The sequence below is a fragment of the Mastomys coucha genome, unplaced genomic scaffold (genome assembly GCF_008632895.1).
Source record: "Mastomys coucha isolate ucsf_1 unplaced genomic scaffold, UCSF_Mcou_1 pScaffold11, whole genome shotgun sequence".
Classification (NCBI taxonomy): domain Eukaryota; kingdom Metazoa; phylum Chordata; class Mammalia; order Rodentia; family Muridae; genus Mastomys; species Mastomys coucha.
Genome location: NW_022196893.1, coordinates 6,527,856 through 6,544,029, shown reverse-complemented (window position 1 = coordinate 6,544,029; position 16,174 = coordinate 6,527,856). Strand labels below are relative to the sequence as shown.

Genomic DNA, 16,174 nt, shown 5'->3' with positions numbered 1-16,174 from the left:
TGTGTGTATGTGTGCATGTGTGTATACATCTCTCACTTCCATCTCACCTTTAATAGAGTGCAGCTATCCTCTATCGAAGAGGCTAGGACGGATTCCATTGCCCACTGGAGATAGCCAGTATGGAGTTAGGGTTAGTGAATGGTCAGAAGGGCTGCCTCTGTATCCCTGGGTAACTGACATGCTGGCTTCCCCTGGATGTCCAAGACTACTTACTTGGCTGCTCAGGCGGCTCAGTCCTACCTTCCTGCTCTTACGGGAAGCTCTGTATAGCTGAGCCAGCAGGATCTTATCAACTGCCCATCTACAGAAGAGCCTGGGAACCTAACCCTCCTCTCCAAGCTTCTCACACCTTAGCTCCTCATCCTGGGACTCCATGCCTGGGGTGGGCCTGAATATGGTGAACACCCTTGGAGAGTGTCCTTCAGTCCCTAGTATCCTAAAGTAGAACCATGAAATACCGTTTGGGGCCTGTGGAAAACACCTTTGCTGCCTTTCCTGTCCCCAACCTCACTTTGGCAGTGAGTGAAGTCAAGGCTAACCAACCAGGGTAGAGTATGTAAGTGCAAGGCCAGCCCCCATCCCACAAACTGTGGCATAGGATAATCCTCTGTTAGGAGCTTCACATCACGGGGGGCACCAGAAACACAGTGTATGTGCTCTGTCATGCCTGGGCACAGCCCTCTAAAGTTGCCTGCACTCTTTGATGCTTTCTGTCTTTTACCCTGCCCCCCAACAAAGTGACTTGAGACTCCCTTCCAGGGAGGACACAAGAAATGACTTCCTTGAGCCCACTGATGCTTCTGTATTCTACTGATAGCAGAAGGGTGGCAGGAGCTGTCAGGTCACCTTGAAGGGCACTGATCCTGGCAAGGAAGTCCTTCCGGGGAGGTGTGGACTGGCAGGTCCTGGCAGGGGTACGTTTAGGTGCTGGCCCAGGTGAGGGGCAAGACCCCATGGAGGCTGCAGCTGATTATTGTAAAATATTCCAATTTAAATGAAGATATCAGAGCGATATTTAAGTCCTGCTTCTATTAGTGGAAGTGCTTACTGCGTCCCTTTCGGCGTGTCAGCGCTGCGTCCCTGCTGCATGATGGATAGCAGCTTGTAATTATATATGGGGGAAAGCGCTGAGCAGGCCAGATCCAGCGGGAGGGGAGGCAGCAGTCTGGGCCTGTGAGGGTTAATTTTATTCTCTAAATAATATAAAAAGTGCTGAGTCGTCACCTTGCGCCTGAAGTAGAAGTCCTCAAATGGGCCCTGGAGAGTTTATAATATTCCACTGAATCAAGTGAAACTGTTAACCTTGCTTCATAAAGCCGGGGCTTGTTAAAGAGGCACGTTCCCTTTCCTTTTGAATAATTTAGGCTGGGAGTAAGTCTCTGCCCCTTCCTTTCTGGGCCCACAGGGCTGTTCCAGGCCTTCCACTCAGAGGGTGGCCTCTGCCAGCTGGCACCAACCCTCTTGGACTTGCGGATGGATTGGTAACTGCAGGCTGTGACTGTTTTGTAGAGTGCCTCTCACTGTCATGGTCAGGGTTGCGCTGTAGGAGAAAGTGGCTAGGGTGGCACTGTGTCACTTCTTCCTGCCCCTGGTTGTGACCTAGGGCACATGTTCATCATTTGATGGAGGTGATGGCAGCTTTGCCTCACCATGTAGCTCCTTGGATCATGAGTATTCTGTGTGCACGTGTCCCAGGGCACAAAGCTGGTAAATCTGTTTTTTTCTTTTTTCCTTTTTTCTTTTTTTCTTGTATAATGTATATATGTGCATTTGTATGTGTTGCCTTTGGCACCATCCTTTCATTTGTGTGTGCATATGTGTAGAGAGAATGTGTATGCATGTGTCCTATCTTCTTCCATCTCTCTGCTGAACCTGCTACATAGATCCCCACCCGTCAGTGCCTCCTAATCTGTTGTCCCCTGCATGTACTCAGGCTCATCCAGGACCCTGGACAGAGTTAGGTTTCTACTCTGCGCTAATCCATCCTCTAACCCTTATGGCTATTGAAGCGTTGAGTCCTTCCACAGTATCTCTGGTTTCCCTGCCCATCAACACGTGTTATCTCTGCCTTGGGAAGGTTGCCCTTCAGCCTGCTCAGATCCTTATTTTATGTGCAGCCCTTCCATTTTCCCCACAGTTTTTATGTTGGGTCTTCACCCATGATCACAGTGAGTGGCCGTGTGTGGTACTGCTTACTGCATTAGCTATGGTGAAGTGGTTGTGGGTAAGGGGTCAGACCCAGTCCAGCTTCACTGCCACATGCAGCCGTGACCCTGCATAGGTCATGACCACTAGGGATGTTTCCTCTTGTAGAGATGAGGGCTCCGCCTCCCACATGGTGCTGTGCTAGTAAAAAAGCCATATGGTAGCCAACCATCCTGGTGAAGACTGCCACACACTCTCAGGACACACTGTTGTTGATTTGCTGCTTATCACATGAGGCATTTACTCATTGGGTTTTTATGTAGTGAGCATATTTTTCAAATGCCATTCTAACTTGTCTTCCTGTCCCTCAGAATGTAGAAGCCTTAGCGAAAATCACAGCTTCATTGACATGTAACTCATACCGTGCACCCTCTTGTTTCAGTGTCGTGACTTTTGGTATATTATTTTTGTTTCTTTTCCATGCTTAGGATTGAGCCTAGGGCTTCATGCATACTAGGCAAGCACCCCACCATAGAAATAAGCCCTCATTATTCACGGTTTGTTGTGTTTTGTTTTTTAATTAGAGCATGAAACGAAACAGAGTATTGTGATTCAGAGCTAGGATGTAACTCCATGGTAAAGAGCCTGCCTAGTGTTAGCGAGGCCCTGAGTGTGAATCCCAGAACCCCACACAAATCTGTGCTGTAACACTCATAGCAAGGCTCGGTATATTATCCATTTCTAAGGCAACAATTCTGTCGCTGATTAATTAGATTTACAATATTGAATCAGCACTTGGGATGCAGAGGTGGGGAGATCAATACATGTTTATGCCCAGTCTGATCTACATACTGAGTTCTAGGCCAGCCAGGATCACACAGCAAGACCCATCTCAAAAGTAAGTAAATATTCACAGTATTCTACATTTAGCACCACTATGAAATATTTTCAAACTTTTTCCAGCACTTCAAACTGAACTGCTGTCAATGCAGTAAGCACAACTGCCCTTTCCTCCTTGTCTCCGACTTCTGGCAGCCTTGTCTGGCATTGCCATGATATAGTCGCGCAGTAGTTGTTCCTCTGTGTCTGGCATGTAGGTCTTTTTCTCAGCATGGTGTTTTCAGGGTTCATATTGTTACATATATAAGAAGTTCTTCCCTTTTTATGGCCAAATAATATTCCATCAGATGTGTGCAGGTGTTCTGTTCATCCCTGCACATCTGTAAATAGACATGGGTTAGTGCGGCCGCTATGAATGATGCTATAACAGACACTGGCATCAGTATCTGCTTTTACTTCCTTGCTGGATCATGTGTCAATCCTATATTTGTCTTTTTGTAGACCTGCCAACTGTGTTCCATGGTGACTGGATGACTTCATATTTCCATAAACAGGGCATCTTCGCCACTGAATGTTGTGAATTCATTTGTTAACGCTAATAATTTTTTATGGGTTCCTTAAAATTAAATTCCTTAATATTATTGAAAAATAGATCTGTCATCTGAAGGCAGACAAAATGTTACTGCTCCTATTTCAATCAAAAGGCTTTTTGTTTCTTTTCCTCACCTAGTTGTTCTGTTTGGAAAACCAATCTGTGGAGTAAAGGTGGCAACAGTGGAGCCCTCCTCTTTTCTGTCACTGAATGTGCTGCCAGCCGTGGGCTTCTGATGAACTGTGATGTTGTGGTTTCCAGGTAATGCTGACCTTATGGGAGAGGCTCAGAAATACGTTGGCGCACGCCTTTAATCCCAGCACTTGGGAGGCAGAGGCAGGCGGATTTCTGAGTTCAAGGACAGCCAGGGCTCCACAGAGAAACGCTGTCTCGAAAAGCCAAAAAAAAGAAAAGAAAAGACAAAAGAAATATGTCCTTCTTGCCAGTTAGGAAAGTCTTTGTTAAATGAAGTAGTAGAGCTCACCAGTGGGACCTACAGTCTGCAGTCACAGACCTTCCCTGGGAAGGTAGTTTTTACTCAGTGCCCTGTGAAAGTCAGTGTCAGAAGGAAGTGTTTCTAGAAATTGACCAGTTTCATCTAAGTTGTCAAATATGTGTGATTGAAGTATTTTCTAATTATGTTTGTGGCGTCCAGGGTCTAGTGAGCACCCATTCCGGGTGCTTAGTGTGTTTTCTTTCTCACCTTGTGGCTGGAGTTTCCTGGCCCTGTTAGTCTGGTTCATTGATTGTTCTGTTGCGCTTTCTTCCCTTTTCAGTTTCATTGCTTTTTGTTCTTTTCGTTATTTATTTCTGCTTGCTTGGCATTCATTTGCCCTTTTCCTCCTCTAGGTTCTTGAGTACTGGAAGTTTCCTCTTTTTCTAAGTATGTTTGGTTAGCTGTGTCCCCAACACTGCCCTGCCCTGCTCTCATGCAGGCCTGCTTGTCTCTGTGCTTCCACTTTCTGCCCCGGGGGGATTTAGAAGTATATTGCTTGGTTGTCAGGATTCCAGAAATGTTTCTTGTTGTCTTTCCGGCCTTGATTTGGTGTTGTCATAGTAAAGAGTATACTCTGTATAATTTTAGTATTTCTTTCTGCCCCATCCCTATCCAGCTTGGATTCAGACCCATGCCACCCTAAGTTACATTACATCCCCAGATATTTGTGTTTCTTTGGGCCTGTTTGGTTGATTGGCTTTAGTTTTGTTTTGTTTTTGTTTTTGTTTTTTTGAGGCAGAGTTTCTCTGTGTAGTCCTGGCTGTCTTGGAACTCACTGTGTAGACCAGGCTGGCCTCGAACTCACAGAGACCTGCCTGCTTCTGCCTCCCAAGTGCTTGGATTAAAGGTGTGTACCACCACCACAGCCTGGCTCTCTGGGCCTGTTTTTGTAGCTCAGGGAATGAACTGTCTTGTATCTTTTCTACAGGATGGGAAAGTATAAGCCATGGGACCCATCTTTCCTTCTTATCTGCTGATTTCTGACCAAAACACATGGCTTATTGCTGCCCTTGAGTTAGAAAAAGCTTGTATTTCACCTATAATCTCAGACACATTGCCCATGTATGTATTTATGTTCCTCGTGTATTTTATACTGGATTTTTGTTATTGTTTGGGACAAACTCTAACTTTGTTGCCAAGGCTAAACTCAAACTTTGAACCTGTTTGTTTTCCAATGATGAGACTATAGTCTGTTCCAGCTGTGCTTCAAAACATGTTGGACCGAAAATGCTAGTTTTTTATTGTTATGTGAGAACATTAGGCCTTAACAAACACCTCCCATGTAAGGAAAAAGGAGGTGCTGTGGTGCCCTGGGGGGAAAATGTCTTGTTCTTTTCTTGGGTAAAACATTCTGTGATTGCATAATAGTTTTTGCTATTGATATCATATGTGTATGTGTGTATATATTACTTAAGTGTCCAGGTTTGTACTGTCAAGCTCCTTCATCCACTGAACCATCTTGCTGGTCCTAAAGATATTTTGAGTTCTGTATTGTATCCTTTCTGAGTTCTCGTCTAGCTTTCTCTTTTTTTTCCTTGCTTTTTTGAAACAGGGTTTCATGTAGCCCAACTTGACTTCTAACTCGATATGTAGCTAAGGATGATCTTGATCATTTGATCTTCCTGGCTTTCTATTCAAAGAGTTGTGATTACAGGTATGTGTCACCCTGCCTGAGTTATGTGGCATAGGAGACCAAAATCTTGGGCATCATGCATTCTGCCAATTATTGAGCTTTATCCTTAGCCCCTAGGTATCAAGTTTTCATGAGTCTGTTTATCTCTTCTTCATGTCAGTCAGTTTTGTTGTGGTTGTTGTTGTGTATACACACATACATGTGTATGTGTATTCTGGCATGTGTGCACATGTGTACATGTGTATGTAAAGGCCAGAGATTGACATCAAATGTCTTCCTTAGTTGCTTTAATTTTGGAGGCAGGGTATCTTAGTTATGGTTTCTATTGCTGTGAAGAGACACTATGACTATAGAAATTCTCTTTGGTTTTTTGAGACAGGGTTTCTCTGTGTAGCCCTGGCTGTCCTGGAACTGACTCTGTAGACAGGGCTGGCCTCGAACTCAGAAATCTGCCTGCCTCTGCCTCCCAAGTGCTGGGATTAAAGGCATGTGCCACCACTGCCTGGCTACTATTCTAAATAAAGGAAAACATTTAATTGAGGCTGGCTTACATTTTAGTGTTTAGTCCATTGTCATCATGGCAGGAAGCATGGTGAAATGTGTACTGATATGGTGCTGGAAAAGGAGCTCAGAGTTCTACATCTTGATCCACAGGCAGTAGAAGTAAATGCCACACTGAGCTTGGATTGAGCATCTGAGACCTCAAAGCTCACCCCAGTGACATACTGCCTCTAACACCACACTTAATTCTGCAAGGCCACACCTTCTTTAACAAGGTCACGCCTTCTAATAATGCCACTCCCTGTGAGCCTATGGGGGCCATTTTCTTTGAAAGCACCATACAGGGCTTTTCACTGAAACTGGAACTCACAGGTTGGCCATATATGTAAACCCTGGGGATCATCCTGTCTTTGTCTTCCTATCACTGAGATTATAGGCATGTTGCTGTGCCCACCTTTTTATGTAAGTTCTGGTTCCAAACTCAGGTTCTGTATGCTTATATTGCAAGCACTTTGCCAGATGAGCTGTGTCTATAGTTCCCATATAGCTCTTTTGTAAGGCTAGAGAGATGGCTCAACAGTTAAGAGCACTTGCTACTCCTTCAGAGGACCTGGGTTTGATTCCCCAGCACCCACATGGATCTGTGCTGTGTTTTTGACCTCTGCAGGCACTAGGTATACACATCATACACATACATACATGTAGGTAAAACACTAATGCATATAAAATAGGTATTTTTGGCTTTTGTTTTTTTTTTTTAAAGAAAATGCTCTTTTGTCTGGTATATATACATTTTAGGTTTAACTTTATTAAGTTGGCCTTATTGAGACAGGGTATCTATGTAGGACTAGAACTCATAATTTAAAAGAGGCGGTGAGTCTTCAGCTTGTGGCAGTTCTGCTCCTGCTTCTCAGTGCTGGGATTACAGGCAAGTGCAAGCATGCCAGGTGGGGCTTGTGCATTTAGAGTTGCTTTATCCTCCTCTAGATTGACTTTTTATCATTGTCTAAGGCCTTCTGGCTCTGCTTTCTTTGCTCTGTAGCCTCCTTTTCAGATTAGATTATAACCATTCCTTTCTTCACCAGATCAACTCTGTGTGAGCTAGTCTCTCTCTCTCTCTCTCTCTCTCTCTCTCTCTCTCTCTCTCTGTGTGTGTGTGTGTGTGTGTGTGTGTGTGTGTATGTATGTGTGTATGTAAAAAATTTGTTTGCTTGCTTATTTTGTTTTTGTCCCCCTGGGTTTCTTCTGTGTAACTCTGTTTGTCCTGGAACTAGCACGATAGACCAGGCTGGTCCCAAACTCATAGAGATCTGCCTCTCGAGTACTAAGATTAAAGGCGTGCACCACCACCACCCAACACTAATTTTATTTGTTTTTATTGTATGCGTCTTGAGTATTTTGCCTGTATGTCTGTCTGTGCATCACTTGCATGCATATAGTGTCTTAGTGCCGCTCCCTATGAGCTACTCCCTGTGAGGCCAGAAGAGGGCTTTGGATCCTTTGGAATTGTAGTTACAGACAGTTATAAGCTGCTCTGTGGTGTAGCCAGTGCTCTTAACCTCTCTGAGCCATCTCTCCAGCATGCACCCACCCACCCACCCACACTTATATCTTTTTTTTCATTTTCATTTTATTTTAATTATGTGTACTCTGTATATCTGTGCACATGAATGCAGGTATCCATGGAGGCCAGAGGTATCAGGTCTATCTGGAGCTAGAGGAATAATCGTGAGCCGCCTAACATGACACCAAGAACAGAACTCTGGTTCTCTGGAAGAGCAGCCCATACTCCAAGTCACTGATCCATCTCTCCAATTCCTCTATACATACATACATACATACATACATACATACGTACTTACATGCGTAAGTACATACATGCATGTGCATGTGTATGTATGTGTATGTATGTGTGTGTGTGTGTGTTAAAAAAAAAATTTAACTTTTTTCTCCTGGCCACCTAGTTCTATCAGCAATGATTCTGACACTAATTATTTATTAAATGCATAGGTTATAAGCTTTGGCTTATTTCCTGACTAGCTCATAACTTACTTAACCCATTCAAACTATTCTATGTCTACCACATAGTTAGTTACCTCTCTCCAGTCCTGGCCCACTTCTTCTGTAGTGTCTTCCTTGGCATCTCTTTCAGCATCTTCCCGAGTTCATCCACCTGCAGGTTCATGTCATCCATCTTTCTGCGGCTATCTCAGAGCTCTCTCTAGTCTCTTCTTTATTCTATCCTGAGTTAGGCTACTTGGTGATTATGTCCATGTCTCTGTGTCTCTCTCACACTCTCACTATTTCCCAGAATCCTCTCTCTTCCTGCCAGTGTCTCGCCTCCTATTTCCTGCCTCAGCTCATTGGCCATCAGCCTTTTTATTGGCAGGTGTTGCTTATAAGAGATTTTCTCTACATATGTCTATTATATATAATATATAATACGTATACACACACTCACATACATATACATATACATTGGGACAACAGTCTTCTTATGTAATCCTGGCTGGCTTGTAGCAGGCAGGCTTAGAATTCACAGAAATCCACTTGTTTCTGCCTCCCAAGTGCTAGGATTAAAAGTGGGTACCACCATACCCAGCTTGTATATTTTTACTTTCAACTTATCTATTCATTGCATTTTAAGTGAATTTTTTTAGACAGCACTAAGTCATGTTTTAAAATGCATTCTGCCAATATTTGTTTGTTTTTTTTTTAATTAGCGAATCTGTACCATTAGTATTTAGCATGTGGGATCAAACGTGATATCTGAATGCTCAGGCTGAAGCAGGGAGGTTCCCCGTTGGCTTGAGGAAAGCCTTGACTACATAGTGGACCTCTGCCTGAAACAAAATAAATAAATACAAATTAAACACTCTACAGCCAACACTCTAAATTTCATTTCAAACACAATTTAGAAAGCTCAAGGGCATAGTAGAACCTATATTTAATTCCAGACACTCAGGAGGCAAAATTAAGGCTGATCTCAGTGAGGTTGAGGCCAGTCTGGTCTATATAGCAAGTTGCAAGACAAACGCGGCTACATGTTGAGACACTGTTTCAGAAAACAAACAAATAAATTCTAGCTTAGCACTATTTTATTTTTGTCTTGAAGATTATGCTGTTTCTCTTTGGTTGCTTTCAGGGTTCTTTCTTTGTCTTTAACTCTTTGAGTCTGATCATCATGTATTCTGGGAGGACTTCTTAGTCTGTCCAGTTTGGAGTTCACTCTGCTTCCTGGATTGGGGGGTGGTTTGTTTGTTTGTTTGTTTGTTCCCTTCTGTGTCTTCTACTCCAGGACAGTGAGGTCTTGGCTTACAGACTCCAGGCCCCTGGTCTGGCTTTGTCATCTCTGTGGATAAAGTTAATTTCCACTTCAGTTGTGCCTCTTTGTCCACTGCTGAGCTTATTTCAGTCATTGTGCTTTTCAGCTCTACACTTCCCATTGGCTCGTCTGCACCCTCACTGTCTCGTTAGGTTAAAGCGTGTTTCTGATGCTGCTTTAAACCGTTGTCAATGGTCTAGCACCTCTCCCTCCAGGTCGGCACATCTTGGTATCTCAACATTTTCTTAGCTAGGTTTCCATTGCTTCGATGAAACACTGTGACCAGAAGCAGACTTGGGGAAGAAAGGCTTTATTTTAGCTCGCAGCTTGTAGTCCATCATCTAGGGAAGTCAGAGCAGCAGGCACCACGAAGGAGTGTTGCTTACAGGCTTGCTCAACTGCTTTAAAAAAAAAAAAAAAAATAGAACCCAGCACCATCTGCCCAGGGTGGCACCAGTCACTAATCAAGAGAACATGTTACAGACTTGTCTAGAGGCCAGTCTTATGGAGGTACTTTCTCAGTAGAGAGTCTCTCCCTAAATGACTCTAGCTTGTGTCAAACTGACGTAAAACTAGCCAAGATAATTAGCCCCTTGTCAACTTAACATACCAACATAACACTATTAAACAGTAATATTTCGGGGTTGGAAAGATGCTCAGTGGTTAAGAGTACTGGCTGCTTTTCCAAAGGACCCAGGTCTAATTCTCAGCCCTACATGGCAGCTCACAGCTGTCTGTAACTCCAGGTTCAGAGGCTCTAACACCCCCACACAGACAGACATACAGACAAAACACCAATGCACATGACATAAAAATTTTTAAAAATAAAAAAATTTTTTCTTTTCCTTCATCTCCAAGATCTCAAATTAATATCACAATATAAACATAACTTAAATATAAACATTACTTAAAAGTTCCATAGTCTTTTAGTTTTCAATACTTTAAAAGTTCAGTCTCTTTAAAATACCCTAAGACTCTTACAGAGTCCAAAATCTCTCTAAAATATCCAATTCTCAAATTATTGAAAGTCTGTCTATCATAAAACTGTGGGTTCCTATACAATCAAAAACAAGTCAAATGCTGTAGGTCAGTATGAACATGTGAAACAGTGTGAGTGACTTAGTGTTCAGTGTGTGGCACCCACTCACTGTCTTTGGACTCCTCCAAAGGGCTTGGGTCCCTTGCTGGGCTCAGCATTTTGCAGCACATGCAGCTTGTGACCTAGGCTCAGGCTGACTCTGTCCCATAGCTGCTGCTGTCCTTGACAAATCAACCCATGGTCCTGACATCTCAGTAACCTCTGTGTGCCTTCAAAACCACCATTGCTGGGTGACTTGTACACTGCCAAGTCTGACTGCCAGCATGAGGCCCAGCTTTAGCTGCCTCTGGAACACAGCTTCTGTGTGCTGGCTCTGAGGAAACACTTTCCAGAAGATTTTAATTGTCCCAACAAAATAAAGGTTTTACTTTAGTGGTTCTCGTCTCTTCCAGTTCTTCAGTTCCACCTGACCAGAACCACAGATGCTGAAGTCCAGGTACCACATGCCTGCGTAGCTCTGACAGTCTTTGCTTCCCTCTGAAAGGTCACAGGCCACACCTCACCACCTGCACTTCTCTCAGCCAGCTCCCAAACATCAGTTCACTGACCCTCGAGCAGTCAGTGGCTTTTCCAGCCGCAAATGCAAGTGCTACCATAGCATCTCTTCTTTGTTCTTTAGATGAGACATTATTTTCCACTTAAACTTGGACATCTTGTCTATTATTGGTGGGGAAATGCCTCCTCCTTATCATCACATGGGGTAAAAACTGCTGACTGACCCGTCTTTTTTGTCCACTGTCCTCCTTAGTTAAAGACAGAAGCTGCTGGGGATGTTGCCTCAGTAGATAGAGTTACATGCAGGAAGCCCCGAGTTTGGTCTCCAGCACCACATGAGCCGTACATGGAAGTATATGTCTGTAATCTCATACTTAAAAGGTAGCGGATCAGAAATTCAAGGTCATTCTTGGCTACATAGCAATAGCAAGTTCCAGGCCAGCCTGGGCTACAGGAGACCCTGCCTCAAAAATAACAAAATGTCCCTGCTTACTGCCCCCCAACCCAGGGCCATACCTAACCCAGTCTCTCCCCTCATCTTGGTCTTCTACCTAACTTTTTGACTTTGTCATCCCTGTGATGTCCCTTTGGCAGAGTCCTAGGAACTTGTTGGATTCTTTTCTCCTAAACCCCTTGCTGTTCTCCCCAGCACATACACAGATGCCTTCTGCCTGCTTCCTCACAGCCAAAGGGCTCAGTCTCTGTGCTCTAGAACATCAATTCATTTCCTAGGTACAGCCCAGCCCCATCTGGAAAGTAGATAGTTCCAGAAAACACCCTCATCAGCTGTCCATATCTAATGACCTTGAACCTGGAAGTCCCTAAGAAGCACAGTTTCTCCTCTGCCCCATGCACTGTTCCCGATCTAAAACTCAGACCCTGCCCTGTAGGGCTTTGGTCTCTGGTGCTCCAGTACTGGTTGTATCTGGGTGCCATCTCAAGGCTGCACTCCTTATTGGAGCACATTTCCCACACTGCTGCTGCTGTTCCCTGCTCTCCCAAACCTAGTGCTAATATCCACTTATGTTATCTAATAAGCTTTTACTTTGGAATCAGTTTAGATTTACCAGTGGTGTGCAAAGATCCCGTGGCCACCTATGGCTCCTTTGCTGCTGCTGCCCTCTGTATCCATGACTGGTCAGAGCCAGGAGGGACTTAAAAAACAAACAAAAAGCCCATGAGAGAGGCTGGCCAGCTGCTCATGCCAGCCTCTGCCACCTTCTGTCCAAGCTTCACATGGGTTTCTCCAGCTTCCCACCCATCTTCCACTGCATTTATTCACCAGCTTCAGGGCGAAGGAGATGAGATGGGTTGTGACTAGGACAGGACAGCAAGAATAGACAGGGCACTCAGAGGATCTGTCAGAGCTTCAGGGTGAAGAGGCTGGGTGACGTGGGTTGTGACTAGGACAGGACAGCAAGAATAGACAGGGTACTCAGAGGGTCCGCCAGGGTGTGGATGCAGCTCTAATTTTGTTGGTGGGAATGAGGCTAGAGCTGACCCTGAGGATGGGGCCATGAGCAAGCATCTGGTGGGGACAGTGCTGAGGGCGTGGCCTCAGGGAAAGTTAGCAGGTGTAGACTTCAGGAACTAGGGGTGCGAGCAGCCATTGTTGTCCACAGGCCAGTGGAGACTGCCTGTTCTTGGCCACAGGGAAGCAGGCCCTACAGACCTTTTACCCTTTCCATTAGCTACAGGAGTGCAAGCCGCCTGCTAGTAAGACTACCAGCATACCTGTGCTAGTCTAGAGTGGGCAGCTGTAGGGAATGGGCAGTGGCCCTTGCTGTGGAACATGCTCCATAGGGGACAGAAAAGCACACAGCCTGGAGCCATTGTGGAAGGCTGCACTTGGAGACAGTGGGCAGGGCGAATGAACCCAGCTCTGTTACCCATACACGTTTGCAGCCAGCATGTTGCCAGCTTCTCTCTGGGCAGCCTCACAGATGTTGGCATTGGGGGTTTTCTTGAACTGTTAAACTGTGCTTCTCTGTGTTAAGCTATGCGAGCTCTGTGTGCCTTCCTCCCTGATAATTTTTGTTCAAAATGTTTAGACTCCCTTTGGGTTTTTATCCTTCTTACTGACTTGGAAGAAGTTTGCTAGTGTATGAATACAGGCCTGTAGGAACAGTTGTTAAGTATCCTGGATGGGAATCTTAGCACGACCCTTCACCATGTGTGGCGTTTGCCTCTTCTGTTCCTTACTGCTAGACATCCTTTCCCTCTGTGAGCTTGGTTTCTTTGAGACAGGTTCTTATTACACATAGCCCAGCTTGCCTCAGACTCACTTCCCTTCGCTCTCTGAGGGACAGGGACACAGGCATGGCTCACCCTGCATGATTTCCCTACTACAATGTAAGTTTTTGTTTTTCTGAAAAAATTTTTTCATTTTATTTTTCTGGTATATTTTTGAAGAACAAAACAAAATTTTTTTTTGAGACAGTTTCTCTCTGTAACCCTGGCTGCCCTGGAACTTACTGTGTAGACCAGGCTGGCCTCAAACTCACAGAGATCTGCCTGCCTCTGTTTCCTGAGTACTGGGATTAAAGTTACACACCACCATACCAGCTAGTTTTCATTATATTTACCATCATTCTTCCAAAAGTATATTTTCCTCCATTCATTCATTCATTCATTCATTCATTCACTCACTCACTCACTCACTCACTCACTCCTTTTGCGTATGCTGGGCAGGTGTGATACTACTGATCCTAGATATAAAGTTTAGAGTTACTTTGTCAAGTTCAAAAGATACTTGGGTTGTTTTCATTTGCTTGTTGATTTCCTGTTTTTGTTTAAAGCAGAGTCTTGCTAGCCTCAAACTCAGGAGTCTCCTGCCTCAGCCTGCTGAGTGATGGAATCACACATGGACTTAACACACCGGGCACACTTGGAGTTCTGTCTGTGGGTCAGGGCAGGGAGAATGGGCACCAGCCTTTCTCACAATGTGCTTTCCAGCTATTAAAGTAGCACCGTCACTGTTACAAACAGAGCATAGTGGGCTGGGGGCAGGACTCATGTAGAGCTCTTGCTTAGCATACGAAGGAACCCTGGCTCTCACTATTCATTCATGTATAGAAAAACAGTCTTTATGTTGATTTGTTGCCTGTAGCCTTGCTATATGGTATCTGGGGTGGTGATTGGAACAGTTTGTAAATTGTGGTGTTTTAATCAGTGAGGTTTTGTTTGTTCCCTTAGTCCAAGCACATTTCAGGCTTCTTGCCTCTTCTTACCTATCTTGGCCATCATGTATGTAGTGCCTTTCCTCTAGACCACACTTGCTTTCTGGAAGCTCAGTGTGGGCCCAGATGTTCTCCTCATGACAAGCTCTTTCTTTTTTCTTTCTTTCTTTCCTTCCTTCTTTCTTTCTTCCTTTCTTTCTTTCTTTCTTTCTTTTTTAGATTTATTTTATGTGTATGAGTACACTGTAGCTGTACAGATGGCAGTGAGCCATCATTTGTGTGGCTGCTGGGAATTGAACTCAGGACCTCTGCCGGCCCCACTTGCTCCGGCCTGCTCGCTCTAGTGTAATTCACTGTAGCTGTGTTCAGACGTACCCAGAAGAAGGCGTCAGATCTCATTATGGGTGGTTGTGAGCCACCATGTGGTTGCTGGGATCTGAACTCAGGACCTTCGGAAGAGCAGTCAGTGCTCTTACCCGCTGAGCCATCTCACCAGCCCGACAAGCTCTTTTTTTCAAGACTGTTTTGGCCTTTTACACTTCTGTCAATTTAATTTGTTTATGAAATAGGATTGTCTTGTAAATTCTTGGAAAACTATAATAACCCCTTTGGGTGAGAACTTTCTTAAATATTGATAGAAATTCCTTTATGGCAATAAGAAAATCCAAATTTTGTTATTCCTTGTTAATTTTTCTAGAACTTGTTGATTTTGTCGCCTGTGTATTCAGATTGATTGTCACATAAAGCTTGCTCACAATGTGGTATTGGTCTTTTTAAACTTTTTATTGGTTCTTTGTAAATTTCATATGCACCTCAATCCCACTCCCCTCTCCCCTCCCCTTGTATCCACCCTCCACCCTTGCAACCTCCCCCTCCAACAGAAAAAAAAAAATCTCATTGTGGAAGCTGTAGTGTGTCCCAGTGTGTCCCACAGTATATTGTTTTGTCCACATTTCTTTGCTTGCAAATGTTCATTGCAATGACTGGTTGGTCTGGTTCGAGGCTTGTGGCTTCTGCTACAGTGTGATAACTGGAATCTCACTTGGACTCTCCTGTTGCTGCCCTGTGCTGTGGAGTTCCTTAGCTTTGGATCTGTAGGCCCGGCCTCCTCATGCACTCCAGCAATCCATTGATGGGGTAGATGTTGGGATGGGTCAGTTCAAAGCCATGGATCTGGGCCTGAGAGGTATCTGAGCTGCTCAACTTTCTGGCTCTCCTGTTCTTATGCCCTCAGGGCTTACTCACCAGTAGTGCCCACAACCAGGGCCAGCTCTACCCTGATGCTAGGTACAGGGCCCGCTCTCCTGAATGTTGCAGCTGGTGAGGGACATGACCAGTTTTCCCACTCTTGTGACCCTGGGGCCAGCTCTCGCCTGCAGTAGATGGTAAGGGGTAAGGGAGTGGAGGAGGGTGTCTCTACAAGAGGCGGGGCCAGCTCTCCTGTGCTCACGCCCTCAGATGTAGCTCACCTACAACCCCACTTTCAGGGCCAGCTCTGAGCAGCCCTCAGACATCAACATGCTCCAAGTTGGCAGCCCCGCCCAGAGAAGTCTGCCTGGCCTCTGGTGATAACAGACCCTGCTATTGCAGGATTATGGACCCAGATGTGGCCCCTGGTGGCAGCCCAGGCCAGGACCCCACTATGGTCCCAGGTAACATCACCAACTACTCATATCAGGCTGCTCCTCACTACCCATGAGTCTCCAGTTCTGCCTCTCTTCATTGTGCCCACATCCTTCTGTTTCGCTTTCTCTTCCTTTTCTCCACCACTTACTTGCTCCCCTTAATGGCACCCAGGGTCTCTGAGTGTCTGAGGTCATCTCAGAAGTGGCCTTGTGAGTGCTCTGTCCCACTCATACATTATGGCAC

The 16,174-nt window shown here is 44.9% G+C and overlaps 1 protein-coding gene across 2 annotated transcripts in view; it reads left to right on the top strand.

Moving 5' to 3' along the window:
• Zc3h3 (zinc finger CCCH-type containing 3) overlaps positions 1-16,174 on the top strand; it is an 88,341-nt gene that overhangs the window by 66,385 nt on the left and 5,782 nt on the right. The gene's annotated exons all lie outside the window — the stretch shown is intronic.